Source organism: Narcine bancroftii, chromosome 2 (assembly GCF_036971445.1).
Source record: "Narcine bancroftii isolate sNarBan1 chromosome 2, sNarBan1.hap1, whole genome shotgun sequence".
In the NCBI taxonomy this organism is placed as follows: Eukaryota; Metazoa; Chordata; class Chondrichthyes; order Torpediniformes; family Narcinidae; genus Narcine; species Narcine bancroftii.
The window spans coordinates 374,175,528-374,196,894 of NC_091470.1; positions in this window are offsets into that span (position 1 = coordinate 374,175,528).

Consider the following 21,367-nt stretch of genomic DNA (forward strand, 5'->3'; position numbering starts at 1 on the left):
ATAGAGCTACCAACTTTCACACGCTGTATAAATTGTATGTGATAGAGCTACAAACTTTCCCACACTGTATAAATAGTATGTGATAGAGTTACCAACTTTCCCACGCTGTATAAATTTTATGTGATAGAGATACAAACTTTCCCAAACTGTATAAATTGTATGTGATAGAGCTACAAACTTTCCCACACTGTATAAATAGTATGTGATAGAGGTACCAACTTTCCCACACTGTATAAATTGTCTGTGATAGAGCTACAAACTTTCCCACACTGTATAAATTGTATGTGATAGAGGTACCAACTTTCCCACACTGTATAAATTGTCTGTGATAGAGCTACCAACTATCCCACGCTGTTTAAATTGTACGTGATAGAGCTACCAACATTCCGACACTGTATAAATTGTATGTGATAGAGCTACCAACTTTCCCACACTGTTTAAATTGTATGTGATAGAGCTACCAACTTTCCCACACTGTATAAATTGTATGTGATAGAGGTACCAACTTTCCCACACTGTACAAATTGTCTGTGATAGAGCTACCAACTATCCCACGCTGTTTAAATTGTACGTGATGGAGCTACCAACATTCCGACACTGTATAAATTGTATGCGATAGAGCTACCAACTTTCCCACACTTTATAAATTGTATGTGATGGACCTACCAACGTTCCCACCCTGTATAAATTGTACGTGATGGAGCTACCATTTTCCCACACTGTTTAAATTGTACGTGATAGAGCTACCAACTTTCCCACGCTGTTTAAATTGTACATGATAGAGCTACCAACATTCTCACACTGTATAAAATGGACGTGATAGAGCTAACAACTTTCCCACGCTGTATGAATTTTACGTGATAGTGTTACCAACTCTCCTACACATTTTAAATTGTATGTGATAGAGCTACCAACATTCCCACACTGTATAAATTGAATGTGATAGAGCTACCAACTTTCCCACACTGTATAAATTTTACGTGATAGAGCTGCCAACTTTCACACGCTGTATAGATTATATGTGATAGAACTACCAACTTTCCCACACAATATAAATTGTAGGTGATAGAGCTACCAACTTTCACACGCTGTATAAATTGTATGTGATAGAGCTACAAACTTTCCCACACTATATAAATAGGATGTGATAGACTTACCAACTTTCCCACGCTGTATAAATTGTATGTGATAGAGCTACCAAATTTCCAACACTGTATAAATTGTATGTGATAGAGCTACAAACTTTCCCACACTGTATAAATAGGATTTGATAGAGTTACCAACTTTCCCACGCTGTATAAATTTTATGTGATAGAGCTACAAACTTTCCCACACTGTATAAATAGTATGTGATAGAGTTACCAACTTTCCCACACTGTATAAATTGTATGTGATAGAGCTGCAAACTTTCCCACACTGTATAAATTGTATGTGATAGAGCTACAAACTTTCCCACGCTGTATAAATTGTATGTGATAGAGCTACAAACTTTCCCACACTGTATAAATTGTATGTGATAGAGCTATAAACTTTCCCACACTGTATAAATAGTATGTGATAGAGTTACCAACTTTCCCACACTGTATAAATTGTATGTGATAGAGCTACAAACTTTCCCACACTGTATAAATAGGATTTGATAGAGTTACCAACTTTCTCACGCTGTATAAATTTTATGTGAGAGAGCTACAAACTTTCCCACAATGTATAAATAGGATTTGATAGAGTTACCAACTTTCCCACACTGTATAAATTGTATGTGATAGAGCTACAAACTTTCCCACACTGTATAAATAGTATGTGATAGAGTTACCAACTTTCCCACGCTGTATAAATTGTATGTGATAGAGCTACAAACTTTCCCACACTGTATAAATAGTATGTGATAGAGTTACCAACTTTCCCACGCTGTATAAATTGTATGTGATAGAGGTACCAACTTTACCACACTGTATAAATTGTATGTGATAGAGCTACCAACTTTACCAAACTGTATAAATTGTATGTGATAGAGCTAACAACTTTCCCACACTGTATAAATTGTATGTGATAGAGCTACCAACTTTACCAAACTGTATAAATTGTATGTGATAGAGGTACCAACTATCCCACGCTGTTTAAATTGTACGTGATTTAGCTACGAACATTCCGACACTGTATAAATTGTATGCGATAGAGCTACCAACTTTCCCACACTTTATAAATTGTATGTGATGGACCTACCTACGTTCCCACCCTGTATAAATTGTACGTGATAGAGCTACCAACTTTCCCACACTGTATAAATAGTATGTGAAAGAGTTACCAACTTCCAACGCTGTATACATTTTATGTGATAGAGCTACCAACTTTCCCACACTGTATAAATTGTATGTGATAGAGCTACAAACTTTCCCACACTGTATAAATTGTCTGTGGTAGAGCTACAAATTATCCCACGCTTTTAAATTGTACGTGATAGAGCTACCAGCATTCCGACACTGTATAATTTGTATGTGATAGAGCTACCAAATTTCACACACTGTATAAATTGTATGTGATAGTGCTACCAACGTTCCCACACTGTATAAATAGTATGTGAAAGAGTTACCAACTTTCCAACGTTGTATACATTTTATGTGATAGAGCTACCAACTTTCCCACACTGTATAAATTGTACGTGATAGAGCTACCAACGTTCCCACACTGTATAAATTGAACGTGATAGAGCTACCAACGTTCCCACACTGTATAAATTGAACGTGATAGAGCTACCAACTGTCCTACACTGTATAAATTCTACAAGATAGAGCTACGAACTGTCCCACACTGTATAAATCGTACGTTATAGAGCTACCAAATTTCCCACACTGTATAAATTGAACGTGATAGAGCTACCAAATGTCCCACACTGTATAAATTCTACAAGATAGAGCTATGAAGTGTCCCACACTGTATAAATTGTACATGATAGAGCTACCAACTTTCCCACACCGTATAAATTGTACGTGATAGAGCTACCAACGTTCCCACACTGTATAAATTGAACGTGATAGAGCTACCAACTGTCCCAAACTGTATAAATTCTACAAGATAGAGCTACGAACTGTCCCACACTGTATAAATCGTACGTGATAGAGCTACCAACTTTCCCACACTGTGTAAATCATACGTGATAGAGCTACCAACTTTCCCACACTGTATAAATTCTACGTGATAGAGCTACCAACTTTCCCACACTGTATAAATTGTACGTGATAGAGCTACCAACTTTCCCACACCATATAAATTGTAGCTGATAGAGCTACCAACTTTCAAACGCTGTATAAATTGAATATGATAGAGCTACCAACTTTCACACGCTTTATAAATTGTATGTGATAGAGCTACCAACTTTCCCACACTGTATAAATTGTACGTGATAGAGCTACCAACTTTCCCACACTGTATAAATTGTACGTGATAGAGCTACCAACTTTCCCACACCATATAAATTGTAGCTGATAGAGCTACCAACTTTCAAAGGCTGTATAAATTGTATGTGATAGAGCTACCAACTTCCCCACACCGTATAAATTTTATCTGATAGAGCTACCAACTTTCACACGCTGTATAAATAGTATGTGAAAGAGTTACCAACTTTCCCACGCTGTATAAATTTTATGTGATAGAGCTACCAACTTTCCCACACTGTATAAATAGTATGTGATAGAGCTACCAACTTTCCCACGCTGTATAAATTTTATGTGATAGAGCTCCCAACATTCCCACACTTTATAAATTGTATGTGATGGACCTACCAACGTTCCCACCCTGTATAAATTGTACGTGATAGAGCTACCAACTTTCCAACACTGTATAAATTGTCTGTGATAGAGCTACCAACTTTCCCACGCTGTTTAAATTGTACATGATAGAGCTACCAACATTCTCACACTGTATAAATTGAATGTGATAGAGCTACCAACTTTCTCACACTGTATAAATTGTATGTGATAGAGCTACCAACATTCTCACACTGTATAATTTGAATGTGATAGAGCTACCAACTTTCTCACACTGTATAAATTGTATGTGATAGAGCTACCAAATTAGCACAGGGAAAAAATTGTACGTGATAGAGCTAACAACTTTCCCACACCGTATAAATTGTAGGTGATAGAGCTACCAACGTTCCCACACGGTATCAATTGTACGTGATAGAGCAACCAACTTTCCCACACTGTACAAATTGTACGTGATAGGGCTACCAACTTTCCCACACTGTATAAATTGAATGTGATAGAGCTACCAACTTTCCCACACTGTATAAATTGTACGAGATAGAGCTACCAACTTTCCCACACCGCATAAATTGTATCTGATAGAGCTACCAACTTCGCCACACTGTATAAATTGTATATGATAGAGCTACCAACTATCCCACACTGTATAAATTGAACGTGACAGAGCTACCAACTTTCACACACTGTATAAATTGTATGTGACAGAGCTACCAACATTCCCACACTGTATATATAGTACGTGATAGAGCGACCAGCTTTCCCACACTGTATAAATTGTACGTGATAGAGTGACCAACTTTCCCACACTGTATAAATTGTACGTGATAGAGCTACCAACTTTCCCACACTGTATAAATAGTATGTGATAGAGTTACCAACTTTCCCACACTGTATAAATTGTATGTGATAGAGCTACAAACTTTCCCACACAGTATAAATAGAATGTGATAGAGTTACCAACTTTCCCACACTGTATAAATTGTATGTGATAGAGCTACAAACTTTCCCACACTGTATAAATAGTATGTGATAGAGTTACCAACTTTCCCACACTGTATAAATTGTACGTGATGCAGCTACCAACGTTCCCACATGGAATAAATGGTTCGTGATAGAGCTACCAACTATCCCACACTGTATAAATTGTACGTGATAGAGCTACCAAGGTTCCCACGCTGTATAAATTGTACGTGATAGAGCTACAAACTTTCCCACACTGTATAAATTGTACGTGATAGAGCTACCAACTTTCCCACACTGTATAAATTGTACATGATAGAGCTACCAACTTTACCACACCGTATAAATTGAATGTAACAGAGCTACCAACGTTCCCACGCTCTATAAATTTTATGTGATAGAGCTACGAACTTTCCCACACTGTATAAATTGTATATGATAGAGCTACCAACTTTCCCACACTTTATAAATTGTATGTGATGGACCTACCAACGTTCCCACCCTGTATAAATTGTACGTGATAGAGCTACCAACTTTCCCACACTGTATAAATTGTACGTGATAGAGTGACCAACTTTCCCACACTGTATAAATTGTACGTGATAGAGCTACGAACTTTCCCACACTGTATAAATAGTATGTGATAGAGTTACCAACATTCCCACACTGTATAAATTGTATGTGATAGAGCTACAAACTTTCCCACACTGTATAAATAGTATGTGATAGAGCTACCAACTTTCCCACACTGTATAAATTGTACGTGATGCAGCTACCAACGTTCCCACATGGAATAAATGGTTCGTGATAGAGCTACCAACTATCCCACACTGTATTTATTTTATGTGATAGAGCTACCTACATTCCCACACTGTATAAATTGTACGTGATAGGGCTACCAACTTTCCCACACTGTATAAATTGAATGTGACAGAGCTACCATCTTTCCCACACGGTATAAATTGTACGTGATAGAGCTACCAACGTTCCCACACTGTATAAATTGTCTGTGATAGAGCTACCAAGTTTCACACACTGTATAAATTGTATGTGATAGAGCTACCAACTTTCCCACACTGTATAAATTGTCTGTGATAGAGCTACAAATTATCCCACGCTTTTAAATTGTACGTGATAGAGCTACCAACATTCCGACACTGTATAATTTGTATGTGATAGAGCTACCAAATTTCACACACTGTATAAATTGTATGTGATAGTGCTACCAACGTTCCCACACTGTATAAATAGTATGTGAAAGAGTTACCAACTTTCCAACGTTGTATACATTTTATGTGATAGAGCTACCAACTTTCCCACACTGTATAAATTGAACGTGATAGAGCTACCAACGTTCCCACACTGTATAAATTGAACGTGATAGAGCTACCAACTGTCCTACACTGTATAAATTCTACAAGATAGAGCTACGAACTGTCCCACACTGTATAAATCGTACGTTATAGAGCTACCAAATTTCCCACACTGTATAAATTGAACGTGATAGAGCTACCAAATGTCCCACACTGTATAAATTCTACAAGATAGAGCTATGAAGTGTCCCACACTGTATAAATTGTACATGATAGAGCTACCAACTTTCCCACACCGTATAAATTGTACGTGATAGAGCTACCAACGTTCCCACACTGTATAAATTGAACGTGATAGAGCTACCAACTGTCCCAAACTGTATAAATTCTACAAGATAGAGCTACAAACTGTCCCACACTGTATAAATCGTACGTGATAGAGCTACCAACTTTCCCACACTGTGTAAATCATACGTGATAGAGCTAACAAATTTCCCACACTGTATAAATTCTACGTGATAGAGCTACCAACATTCCCACACTGTATAAATTGTACGTGATAGAGCTACCAACTTTCCCACACTGTATAAATTGTACGTGATAGAGCTACCAACTTTCCCACACCATATAAATTGTAGCTGATAGAGCTACCAACTTTCAAACGCTGTATAAATTGAATATGATAGAGCTACCAACTTTCACACGCTTAATAAATTGTATGTGATAGAGCTACCAACTTTCCCACACTGTATAAATTGTACGTGATAGAGCTACCAACTTTCCCACACTGTATAAATTGTACGTGATAGAGCTACCAACTTTCCCACACCATATAAATTGTAGCTGATAGAGCTACCAACTTTCAAACGCTGTATAAATTGTATGTGATAGACCTACCAACTTCCCCACACCGTATAAATTTTATCTGATAGAGCTACCAACTTTCACACGCTGTATAAATAGTATGTGAAAGAGTTACCAACTTTCCCACGCTGTATAAATTTTATGTGATAGAGCTACCAACTTTCCCACACTGTATAAATAGTATGTGATAGAGCAACCAACTTTCCCAAGCTGTATAAATTTTATGTGATAGAGCTACCAACTTTCCCACACTTTATAAATTGTATGTGATGGACCTACCAACGTTCCCACCCTGTATAAATTGTACGTGATAGAGCTACCAACTTTCCAACACTGTATAAATTGTCTGTGATAGAGCTACCAACTTTCCCACGCTGTTTAAATTGTACATGATAGAGCTACCAACATTCTCACACTGTATAAATTGAATGTGATAGAGCTACCAACTTTCTCACACTGTATAAATTGTATGTGATAGAGCTACCAACATTCTCACACTGTATAATTTGAATGTGATAGAGCTACCAACTTTCTCACACTGTATAAATTGTATGTGATAGAGCTACCAAATTAGCACAGGGAAAAAATTGTACGTGATAGAGCTAACAACTTTCCCACGCTGTATAAATTGTAGGTGATAGAGCAACCAACTTTCCCACACCGTATAAATTGTAGGTGATAGAGCTACCAACGTTCCCACACGGTATCAATTGTACGTGATAGAGCAACCAACTTTCCCACACTGTACAAATTGTACGTGATAGGGCTACCAACTTTCCCACACTGTATAAATTGAATGTGATAGAGCTACCAACTTTCCCACACGGTATAAATTGTACGAGATAGAGCTACCAACTTTCCCACACCGTATAAATTGTATCTGATAGAGCTACCAACTTCGCCACACTGTATAAATTGTATATGATAGAGCTACCAACTATCCCACACTGTATAAATTGAATGTGACAGAGCTACCAACTTTCACACACTGTATAAATTGTATGTGACAGAGCTACCAACATTCCCACACTGTATAAATAGTACGTGATAGAGCGACCAGCTTTCCCACACTGTATAAATTGTACGTGATAGAGTGACCAACTTTCCCACACTGTATAAATTGTACGTGATAGAGCTACCAACTTTCCCACACTGTATAAATAGTATGTGATAGAGTTACCAACTTTCCACACTGTATAAATTGTATGTGATAGAGCTACAAACTTTCCCACACTGTATAAATAGTATGTGATAGAGTTACCAACTTTCCCACACTGTATAAATTGTATGTGATAGAGCTACAAACTTTCCCACACTGTATAAATAGTATGTGATAGAGTTACCAACTTTCCCACACTGTATAAATTGTACGTGATGCAGCTACCAACGTTCCCACATGGAATAAATGGTTCGTGATAGAGCTACCAACTATCCCACACTGTATAAATTGTACGTGATAGAGCTACCAAGGTTCCCACGCTGTATAAATTGTACGTGATAGAGCTACAAACTTTCCCACACTGTATAAATTGTACGTGATAGAGCTACCAAGGTTCCCACGCTGTATAAATTGTACGTGATAGAGCTACCAACTTTCCCACACTGTATAAATTGTACATGATAGAGCTACCAACTTTACCACACCGTATAAATTGAATGTAACAGAGCTACCAACTTTCCCACGCTCTATAAATTTTATGTGATATAGCTACGAACTTTCCCACACTGTATAAATTGTATATGATAGAGCTACCAACTTTCACACGCTGTATAAATTGTATGTGATAGAGCTACCAACTTTCCCACACTGTATAAATTGTATGTGATAGAGGTACCAATTTTCCCACACTGTATAAATTGTCTGTGATAGAGCTACCAACTTTCCCACACTGTATAAATTGTATGTGATAGAGGTACCAACTTTCCCACACTGTATAAATTGTATGCGATAGAGCTACCAACTTTCCCACACTTTATAAATTGTATGTGATGGACCTACCAACGTTCCCACCCTGTATAAATTGTACGTGATAGAGCTACCAATTTTGCCACACTGTTTAAATTGTACGTGATAGAGCTACCAACTTTCCAACAATGTATAAATTGTCTGTGATAGAGCTACCAACTTTCCCACGCTGTTTAAATTGTACATGATAGAGCTACCAACATTCTCACACTGTATAAATTGAATGTGATAGAGCTACCAACATTCCCACACTGTATAAATTGTATGTGATAGAGCTACCAACTTTCCCACACTGTATAAATTTTACGTGATAGAGCTGCCAACTTTCCCACACTGTATAAATTGTACGTGATAGAGCTACCAATTTTCACACGCTGTATAGATTGTACGTGATAGAGCTACCATCTTTCACACGCTGTATAGATTATATGTGATAGAGCTACCAACTTTCCCACACCATACAAATTTTATCTGATAGAGCTACCAACTTTCACACGCTGTATAAATTGTATGTGATAGAGGTACCAACTTTCCCACACTGTATAAATTGTCTGTGATAGAGCTACCAACTATCCCACGCTGTTTAAATTGTACGTGATAGAGCTACCAACATTCCGACACTGTATAAATAGTACGCGATAGAGCGACCAACTTTCCCACACTGTATAAATTGTATGTGATAGAGCTACCAACTTTCCCACACTGTATAAATTGTACGTGATAGAGCTACCAACTTCGCCACACTGTATAAATTGTATATGATAGAGCTACCAACTATCCCACACTGTATAAATTGAATGTGACAGAGCTACCAACTTTCACACACTGTATAAATTGTATGTGACAGAGCTACCAACATTCCCACACTGTATAAATAGTACGTGATAGAGCGACCAGCTTTCCCACACTGTATAAATTGTACGTGATAGAGTGACCAACTTTCCCACACTGTATAAATTGTACGTGATAGAGCTACCAATTTTCACACGCTGTATAGATTGTACGTGATAGAGCTACCATCTTTCACACGCTGTATAGATTATATGTGATAGAGCTACCAACTTTCCCACACCATATAAATTTTATCTGATAGAGCTACCAACTTTCACACGCTGTATAAATTGTATGTGATAGAGGTACCAACTTTCCCACACTGTATAAATTGTCTGTGATAGAGCTACCAACTATCCCACGCTGTTTAAATTGTACGTGATAGAGCTACCAACATTCCGACACTGTATAAATAGTACGTGATAGAGCGACCAACTTTCCCACACTGTATAAATTGTATGTGATAGAGCTACCAACTTTCCCACACTGTATAAATTGTACGTGATAGAGCTACCAACTTCGCCACACTGTAGAAATTGTATATGATAGAGCTACCAACTATCCCACACTGTATAAATTGAATGTGACAGAGCTACCAACTTTCACACACTGTATAAATTGTATGTGACAGAGCTACCAACATTCCCACACTGTATAAATAGTACGTGATAGAGCGACCAGCTTTCCCACACTGTATAAATTGTACGTGATAGAGCTACAAACTTTCCCACACTGTATAAATAGGATTTGATAGAGTTACCAACTTTCCCACGCTGTATAAATTTTATGTGAGAGAGCTACAAACTTTCCCACAATGTATAAATAGGATTTGATAGAGTTACCAACTTTCCCACACTGTATAAATTGTATGTGATAGAGCTACAAACTTTCCCACACTGTATAAATAGTATGTGATAGAGTTACCAACTTTCCCACGCTGTATAAATTGTATGTGATAGAGCTACAAACTTTCCCACACTGTATAAATAGTATGTGATAGAGTTACCAACTTTCCCACGCTGTATAAATTGTATGTGATAGAGCTACAAACTTTCCCACACTGTATAAATAGTATGTGATAGAGTTACCAACTTTCCCACGCTGTATAAATTTTATGTGATAGAGATACAAACTTTCCCACACTGTATAAATTGTATGTGATAGAGCTACAAACTTTCCCACACTGTATAAATAGTATGTGATAGAGGTACCAACTTTCCCACACTGTATAAATTGTATGTGATAGAGCTACCAACTTTACCAAACTGTATAAATTGTATGTGATAGAGCTAACAACTTTCCCACACTGTATAAATTGTATGTGATAGAGCTACCAACTTTACCAAACTGTATAAATTGTATGTGATAGAGGTACCAACTATCCCACGCTGTTTAAATTGTACGTGATTTAGCTACGAACATTCCGACACTGTATAAATTGTATGCGATAGAGCTACCAACTTTCCCACACTTTATAAATTGTATGTGATGGACCTACCTACGTTCCCACCCTGTATAAATTGTACGTGATAGAGCTACCAACTTTCCCACACTTTATAAATTGTATGTGATGGACCTACCAACGTTCCCACCCTGTATAAATTGTACGTGATAGAGCTACCAATTTTCCCACACTGTTTAAATTGTACGTGATAGAGCTACCAACTTTCCAACACTGTATAAATTGTCTGTGATAGAGCTACCAACTTTCCCACGCTGTTTAAATTGTACATGATAGAGCTACCAACATTCTCACACTGTATAAATTGAATGTGATAGAGCTACCAAATTTCCCACACTGTATAAATTTTACGTGATAGAGCTGCCAACTTTCCCACACTGTATAAATTGTACGTGATAGAGCTACCAATTTTCACACGCTGTATAGATTGTACGTGATAGAGCTACCATCTTTCACACGCTGTATAGATTATATGTGATAGAGCTACCAACTTTCCCACACCATATAAATTTTATCTGATAGAGCTACCAACTTTCACACGCTGTATAAATTGTATGTGATAGAGCTACAAACTTTCCCACACTGTATAAATAGTATGTGATAGAGTTACCAACTTTCCCACGCTGTATAAATTTTATGTGATAGAGATACAAACTTTCCCAAACTGTATAAATTGTATGTGATAGAGCTACAAACTTTCCCACACTGTATAAATAGTATGTGATAGAGGTACCAACTTTCCCACACTGTATAAATTGTCTGTGATAGAGCTACCAACTTTCCCACACTGTATAAATTGTATGTGATAGAGGTACCAACTTTCCCACACTGTATAAATTGTCTGTGATAGAGCTACCAACTATCCCACGCTGTTTAAATTGTACGTGATAGAGCTACCAACATTCCGACACTGTATAAATTGTATGTGATAGAGCTACCAACTTTCCCACACTGTTTAAATTGTATGTGATAGAGCTACCAACTTTCCCACACTGTATAAATTGTATGTGATAGAGGTACCAACTTTCCCACACTGTACAAATTGTCTGTGATAGAGCTACCAACTATCCCACGCTGTTTAAATTGTACGTGATGGAGCTACCAACATTCCGACACTGTATAAATTGTATGCGATAGAGCTACCAACTTTCCCACACTTTATAAATTGTATGTGATGGACCTACCAACGTTCCCACCCTGTATAAATTGTACGTGATGGAGCTACCATTTTCCCACACTGTTTAAATTGTACGTGATAGAGCTACCAACTTTCCCACGCTGTTTAAATTGTACATGATAGAGCTACCAACATTCTCACACTGTATAAAATGGACGTGATAGAGCTAACAACTTTCCCACGCTGTATAAATTTTACGTGATAGTGTTACCAACTCTCCTACACATTTTAAATTGTATGTGATAGAGCTACCAACATTCCCACACTGTATAAATTGAATGTGATAGAGCTACCAACTTTCCCACACTGTATAAATTTTACGTGATAGAGCTGCCAACTTTCACACTCTGTATAGATTATATGTGATAGAACTACCAACTTTCCCACACAATATAAATTGTAGGTGATAGAGCTACCAACTTTCACACGCTGTATAAATTGTATGTGATAGAGCTACAAACTTTCCCACACTATATAAATAGGATGTGATAGACTTACCAACTTTCCCACGCTGTATAAATTGTATGTGATAGAGCTACCAAATTTCCAACACTGTATAAATTGTATGTGATAGAGCTACAAACTTTCCCACACTGTATAAATAGGATTTGATAGAGTTACCAACTTTCCCACGCTGTATAAATTTTATGTGATAGAGCTACAAACTTTCCCACACTGTATAAATAGTATGTGATAGAGTTACCAACTTTCCCACACTGTATAAATTGTATGTGATAGAGCTACAAACTTTCCCACACTGTATAAATTGTATGTGATAGAGCTACAAACTTTCCCACGCTGTATAAATTGTATGTGATAGAGCTACAAACTTTCCCACACTGTATAAATTGTATGTGATAGAGCTATAAACTTTCCCACACTGTATAAATAGTATGTGATAGAGTTACCAACTTTCCCACACTGTATAAATTGTATGTGATAGAGCTACAAACTTTCCCACACTGTATAAATAGGATTTGATAGAGTTACCAACTTTCCCACGCTGTATAAATTTTATGTGAGAGAGCTACAAACTTTCCCACAATGTCTAAATAGGATTTGATAGAGTTACCAACTTTCCCACACTGTATAAATTGTATGTGATAGAGCTACAAACTTTCCCACACTGTATAAATTGTATGTGATAGATCTACAAACTTTCCACACTGTATAAATTGTATGTGATAGAGCTACAAACTTTCCCACACTGTATAAATAGTATGTGATAGAGTTACCAACTTTCCCACACTGTATAAATTGTATGTGATAGAGCTACAAACTTTCCCACACTGTATAAATTGTATGTGATAGAGTTACCAACTTTCCCACGCTGTATAAATTGTATGTGATAGAGCTACAAACTTTCCCACACTATATAAATAGTATGTGATAGAGCTACCAACTTTCCCACACTGTATAAATAGTATGTGATAGAGCTACAAACTTTCCCACACTGTATAAATTGTACGTGATAGAGCTACCAACTGTCCCACACTGTATAAATTGTACGTGATAGAGCTATCAACTTTTCCACACTATATAAATTGTACGAGATAGAGCTACCAACTTTCCCACACTGTATAAATTGTACGTGACAGAGCTACCAACTTTCCCACACTGTATAAATTGTACATGATAGAGCTACCAACTGTCCCACACTGTATAAATTGTACGTGATAGAGCTATCAACTTTTCCACACTATATAAATTGTACGAGATTGAGCTACCAACTTTCCCACACTGTATAAATTGTACGTGATAGAGCTACCAACTTTCCCACACTGTATAAATTGTACGTGATAGAGCTACCAACTTCCCCACACGGTAACAATTCTACGTGATAGAGCTACCAACATTTCCACACTGTATAAATTGTACGAGATAGAGCTACCAACTTTCCCACACTGTATAAATTGTACGTGATAGAGCTACAAACTTTCCCACACTGTATAAATTGTACGTGATAGAGCTACCAACTTCCCCACACGGTAACATTTCTACGTGATAGAGCTACCAACTGTCCCACACTGTATAAATTGTACGTGATAGAGCTACCAACTTTCCCACACTGTATAAATTGTACGTGATAGAGCTACCAACGGTCCCACACTGTATAAATTCTACGTGATAGAGCTACCAACTTTCCCACACTGTATAAATAGTATGTGAAAGAGTTACCAACTTCCAACGCTGTATAAATTTTATGTGATAGAGCTACCAACTTTCCCACACTGTATAAATTGTATGTGATAGAGCTACAAACTTTCCCACACTGTATAAATTGTCTGTGGTAGAGCTACCAATTATCCCACGCTGTTTAAATTGTACGTGATAGAGCTACCAACATTCCGACACTGTATAATTTGTATGTGATAGAGCTACCAAATTTCCCACACTGTATAAATTGTATGTGATAGTGCTACCAACGTTCCCACACTGTATAAATAGTATGTGAAAGAGTTACCAACTTCCAACGCTGTATACATTTTATGTGATAGAGCTACCAACTTTCCCACACTGTATAAATTGTATGTGATAGAGCTACAAACTTTCCCACACTGTATGAATTGTCTGTGGTAGAGCTACAAATTATCCCACGCTTTTAAATTGTACGTGATAGAGCTACCAGCATTCCGACACTGTATAATTTGTATGTGATAGAGCTACCAAATTTCACACACTGTATAAATTGTATGTGATAGTGCTACCAACGTTCCCACACTGTATAAATAGTATGTGAAAGAGTTACCAACTTTCCAACGTTGTATACATTTTATGTGATAGAGCTACCAACTTTCCCACACTGTATAAATTGTACGTGATAGAGCTACCAACGTTCCCACACTGTATAAATTGAACGTGATAGAGCTACCAACGTTCCCACACTGTATAAATTGAACGTGATAGAGCTACCAACTGTCCTACACTGTATAAATTCTACAAGATAGAGCTACGAACTGTCCCACACTGTATAAATCGTACGTTATAGAGCTACCAAATTTCCCACACTGTATAAATTGAACGTGATAGAGCTACCAAATGTCCCACACTGTATAAATTCTACAAGATAGAGCTATGAAGTGTCCCACACTGTATAAATTGTACATGATAGAGCTACCAACTTTCCCACACCGTATAAATTGTACGTGATAGAGCTACCAACGTTCCCACACTGTATAAATTGAACGTGATAGAGCTACCAACTGTCCCAAACTGTATAAATTCTACAAGATAGAGCTACGAACTGTCCCACACTGTATAAATCGTACGTGATAGAGCTACCAACTTTCCCACACTGTGTAAATCATACGTGATAGAGCTACCAACTTTCCCACACTGTATAAATTCTACGTGATAGAGCTACCAACTTTCCCACACTGTATAAATTGTACGTGATAGAGCTTCCAACTTTCCCACACCATATAAATTGTAGCTGATAGAGCTACCAACTTTCAAACGCTGTATAAATTGAATATGATAGAGCTACCAACTTTCACACGCTTTATAAATTGTATGTGATAGAGCTACCAACTTTCCCACACTGTATAAATTGTACGTGATAGAGCTACCAACTTTCCCACACTGTATAAATTGTACGTGATAGAGCTACCAACTTTCCCACACCATATAAATTGTAGCTGATAGAGCTACCAACTTTCAAAGGCTGTATAAATTGTATGTGATAGAGCTACCAACTTCCCCACACCGTATAAATTTTATCTGATAGAGCTACCAACTTTCACACGCTGTATAAATAGTATGTGAAAGAGTTACCAACTTTCCCACGCTGTATAAATTTTATGTGATAGAGCTACCAACTTTCCCACACTGTATAAATAGTATGTGATAGAGCTACCAACTTTCCCACGCTGTATAAATTTTATGTGATAGAGCTACCAACTTTCCCACACTTTATAAATTGTATGTGATGGACCTACCAACGTTCCCACCCTGTATAAATTGTACGTGATAGAGCTACCAACTTTCCAACACTGTATAAATTGTCTGTGATAGAGCTACCAACTTTCCCACGCTGTTTAAATTGTACATGATAGAGCTACCAACATTCTCACACTGTATAAATTGAATGTGATAGAGCTACCAACTTTCTCACACTGTATAAATTGTATGTGATAGAGCTACCAACATTCTCACACTGTATAATTTGAATGTGATAGAGCTACCAACTTTCTCACACTGTATAAATTGTATGTGATAGAGCTACCAAATTAGCACAGGGAAAAAATTGTACGTGATAGAGCTAACAACTTTCCCACGCTGTATAAATTGTAGGTGATAGAGCAACCAACTTTCCCACACCGTATAAATTGTAGGTGATAGAGCTACCAACGTTCCCACACGGTATCAATTGTACGTGATAGAGCAACCAACTTTCCCACACTGTACAAATTGTACGTGATAGGGCTACCAACTTTCCCACACTGTATAAATTGAATGTGATAGAGCTACCAACTTTCCCACACTGTATAAATTGTACGAGATAGAACTACCAACTTTCCCACACCGCATAAATTGTATCTGATAGAGCTACCAACTTCGCCACACTGTATAAATTGTATATGATAGAGCTACCAACTATCCCACACTGTATAAATTGAATGTGACAGAGCTACCAACTTTCACACACTGTATAAATTGTATGTGACAGAGCTACCAACATTCCCACACTGTATATATAGTACGTGATAGAGCGACCAGCTTTCCCACACTGTATAAATTGTACGTGATAGAGTGACCAACTTTCCCACACTGTATAAATTGTACGTGATAGAGCTACCAACTTTCCCACACTGTATAAATAGTATGTGATAGAGTTACCAACTTTCCCACACTGTATAAATTGTATGTGATAGAGCTACAAACTTTCCCACACAGTATAAATAGAATGTGATAGAGTTACCAACTTTCCCACACTGTATAAATTGTATGTGATAGTGCTACAAACTTTCCCACACTGTATAAATAGTATGTGATAGAGTTACCAACTTTCCCACACTGTATAAATTGTACGTGATGCAGCTACCAACGTTCCCACATGGAATAAATGGTTCGTGATAGAGCTACCAACTATCCCACACTGTATAAATTGTACGTGATAGAGCTACCAAGGTTCCCACGCTGTATAAATTGTACGTGATAGAGCTACAAACTTTCCCACACTGTATAAATTGTACGTGATAGAGCTACCAACTTTCCCACACTGTATAAATTGTACATGATAGAGCTACCAACTTTACCACACCGTATAAATTGAATGTAACAGAGCTACCAACGTTCCCACGCTCTATAAATTTTATGTGATAGAGCTACGAACTTTCCCACACTGTATAAATTGTATATGATAGAGCTACCAACTTTCCCACACTTTATAAATTGTATGTGATGGACCTACCAACGTTCCCACCCTGTATAAATTGTACGTGATAGAGCTACCAACTTTCCCACACTGTATAAATTTTACGTGATAGAGCTGCCAACTTTCCCACACTGTATAAATTGTACGTGATAGAGCTACCAATTTTCACACGCTGTATAGATTGTACGTGATAGAGCTACCATCTTTCACACGCTGTATAGATTATATGTGATAGAGCTACCAACTTTCCCACACCATATAAATTTTATCTGATAGAGCTACCAACTTTCACACGCTGTATAAATTGTATGTGATAGAGGTACCAACTTTCCCACACTGTATAAATTGTCTGTGATAGAGCTACCAACTATCCCACGCTGTTTAAATTGTACGTGATAGAGCTACCAACATTCCGACACTGTATAAATAGTACGTGATAGAGCGACCAACTTTCCCACACTGTATAAATTGTATGTGATAGAGCTACCAACTTTCCCACACTGTATAAATTGTACGTGATAGAGCTACCAACTTCGCCACACTGTATAAATTGTATATGATAGAGCTACCAACTATCCCACACTGTATAAATTGAATGTGACAGAGCTACCAACTTTCACACACTGTATAAATTGTATGTGACAGAGCTACCAACATTCCCACACTGTATAAATAGTACGTGATAGAGCGACCAGCTTTCCCACACTGTATAAATTGTACGTGATAGAGTGACCAACTTTCCCACACTGTATAAATTGTACGTGATAGAGCTACCAACTTTCCCACACTGTATAAATAGTATGTGATAGAGTTACCAACATTCCCACACTGTATAAATTGTATGTGATAGAGCTACAAACTTTCCCACACTGTATAAATAGTATGTGATAGAGTTACCAACTTTCCCACACTGTATAAATTGTACGTGATGCAGCTACCAACGTTCCCACATGGAATAAATGGTTCGTGATAGAGCTACCAACTATCCCACACTGTATTTATTTTATGTGATAGAGCTACCTACATTCCCACACTGTATAAATTGTACGTGATAGGGCTACCAACTTTCCCACACTGTATAAATTGAATGTGACAGAGCTACCATCTTTCCCACACGGTATAAATTGTACGTGATAGAGCTACCAACGTTCCCACACTGTATAAATTGTCTGTGATAGAGCTACCAAGTTTCACACACTGTATAAATTGTATGTGATAGAGCTACCAACTTTCCCACACTGTATAAATTGTCTGTGATAGAGCTACAAATTATCCCACGCTTTTAAATTGTACGTGATAGAGCTACCAACATTCCGACACTGTATAATTTGTATGTGATAGAGCTACCAAATTTCACACACTGTATAAATTGTATGTGATAGTGCTACCAACGTTCCCACACTGTATAAATTGAACGTGATAGAGCTACCAACTGTCCTACACTGTATAAATTCTACAAGATAGAGCTACGAACTGTCCCACACTGTATAAATCGTACGTTATAGAGCTACCAAATTTCCCACACTGTATAAATTGAACGTGATAGAGCTACCAAATGTCCCACACTGTATAAATTCTACAAGATAGAGCTATGAAGTGTCCCACACTGTATAAATTGTACATGATAGAGCTACCAACTTTCCCACACCGTATAAATTGTACGTGATAGAGCTACCAACGTTCCCACACTGTATAAATTGAACGTGATAGAGCTACCAACTGTCCCAAACTGTATAAATTCTACAAGATAGAGCTACAAACTGTCCCACACTGTATAAATCGTACGTGATAGAGCTACCAACTTTCCCACACAGTGTAAATCATACGTGATAGAGCTAACAACTTTCCCACACTGTATAAATTCTACGTGATAGAGCTACCAACATTCCCACACTGTATAAATTGTACGTGATAGAGCTACCAACTTTCCCACACTGTATAAATTGTACGTGATAGAGCTACCAACTTTCCCACACCATATAAATTGTAGCTGATAGAGCTACCAACTTTCAAACGCTGTATAAATTGAATATGATAGAGCTACCAACTTTCACACGCTTAATAAATTGTATGTGATAGAGCTACCAACTTTCCCACACTGTATAAATTGTACGTGATAGAGCTACCAACTTTCCCACACTGTATAAATTGTACGTGATAGAGCTACCAACTTTCCCACACCATATAAATTGTAGCTGATAGAGCTACCAACTTTCAAACGCTGTATAAATTGTATGTGATAGACCTACCAACTTCCCCACACCGTATAAATTTTATCTGATAGAGCTACCAACTTTCACACGCTGTATAAATAGTATGTGAAAGAGTTACCAACTTTCCCACGCTGTATAAATTTTATGTGATAGAGCTACCAACTTTCCCACACTGTATAAATAGTATGTGATAGAGCTACCAACTTTCCCACGCTGTATAAATTTTATGTGATAGAGCTACCAACTTTCCCACACTTTATAAATTGTATGTGATGGACCTACCAACGTTCCCACCCTGTATAAATTGTACGTGATAGAGCTACCAACTTTCCAACACTGTATAAATTGTCTGTGATAGAGCTACCAACTTTCCCACGCTGTTTAAATTGTACATGATAGAGCTACCAACATTCTCACACTGTATAAATTGAATGTGATAGAGCTACCAACTTTCTCACACTGTATAAATTGTATGTGATAGAGCTACCAACATTCTCACACTGTATAATTTGAATGTGATAGAGCTACCAACTTTCTCACACTGTATAAATTGTATGTGATAGAGCTACCAAATTAGCACAGGGAAAAAATTGTACGTGATAGAGCTAACAACTTTCCCACGCTGTGTAAATTGTAGGTGATAGAGCAACCAACTTTCCCACACCGTATAAATTGTAGGTGATAGAGCTACCAACGTTCCAACACGGTATCAATTGTACGTGATAGAGCAACCAACTTTCCCACACTGTACAAATTGTACGTGATAGGGCTACCAACTTTCCCACACTGTATAAATTGAATGTGATAGAGCTACCAACTTTCCCACACTGTATAAATTGTACGAGATAGAGCTACCAACTTTCCCACACCGTATAAATTGTATCTGATAGAGCTACCAACTTCGCCACACTGTATAAATTGTATATGATAGAGCTACCAACTATCCCACACTGTATAAATTGAATGTGACAGAGCTACCAACATTCACACACTGTATAAATTGTATGTGACAGAGCTACCAACATTCCCACACTGTATAAATAGTACGTGATAGAGCGACCAGCTTTCCCACACTGTATAAATTGTACGTGATAGAGTGACCAACTTTCCCACACTGTATAAATTGTACGTGATAGAGCTACCAACTTTCCCACACTGTATAAATAGTATGTGATAGAGTTACCAACTTTCCCACACTGTATAAATTGTATGTGATAGAGCTACAAACTTTCCCACACTGTATAAATAGTATGTGATAGAGTTACCAACTTTCCCACACTGTATAAATTGTATGTGATAGAGCTACAAACTTTCCCACACTGTATAAATAGTATGTGATAGAGTTACCAACTTTCCCACACTGTATAAATTGTACGTGATGCAGCTACCAACGTTCCCACATGGAATAAATGGTTCGTGATAGAGCTACCAACTATCCCA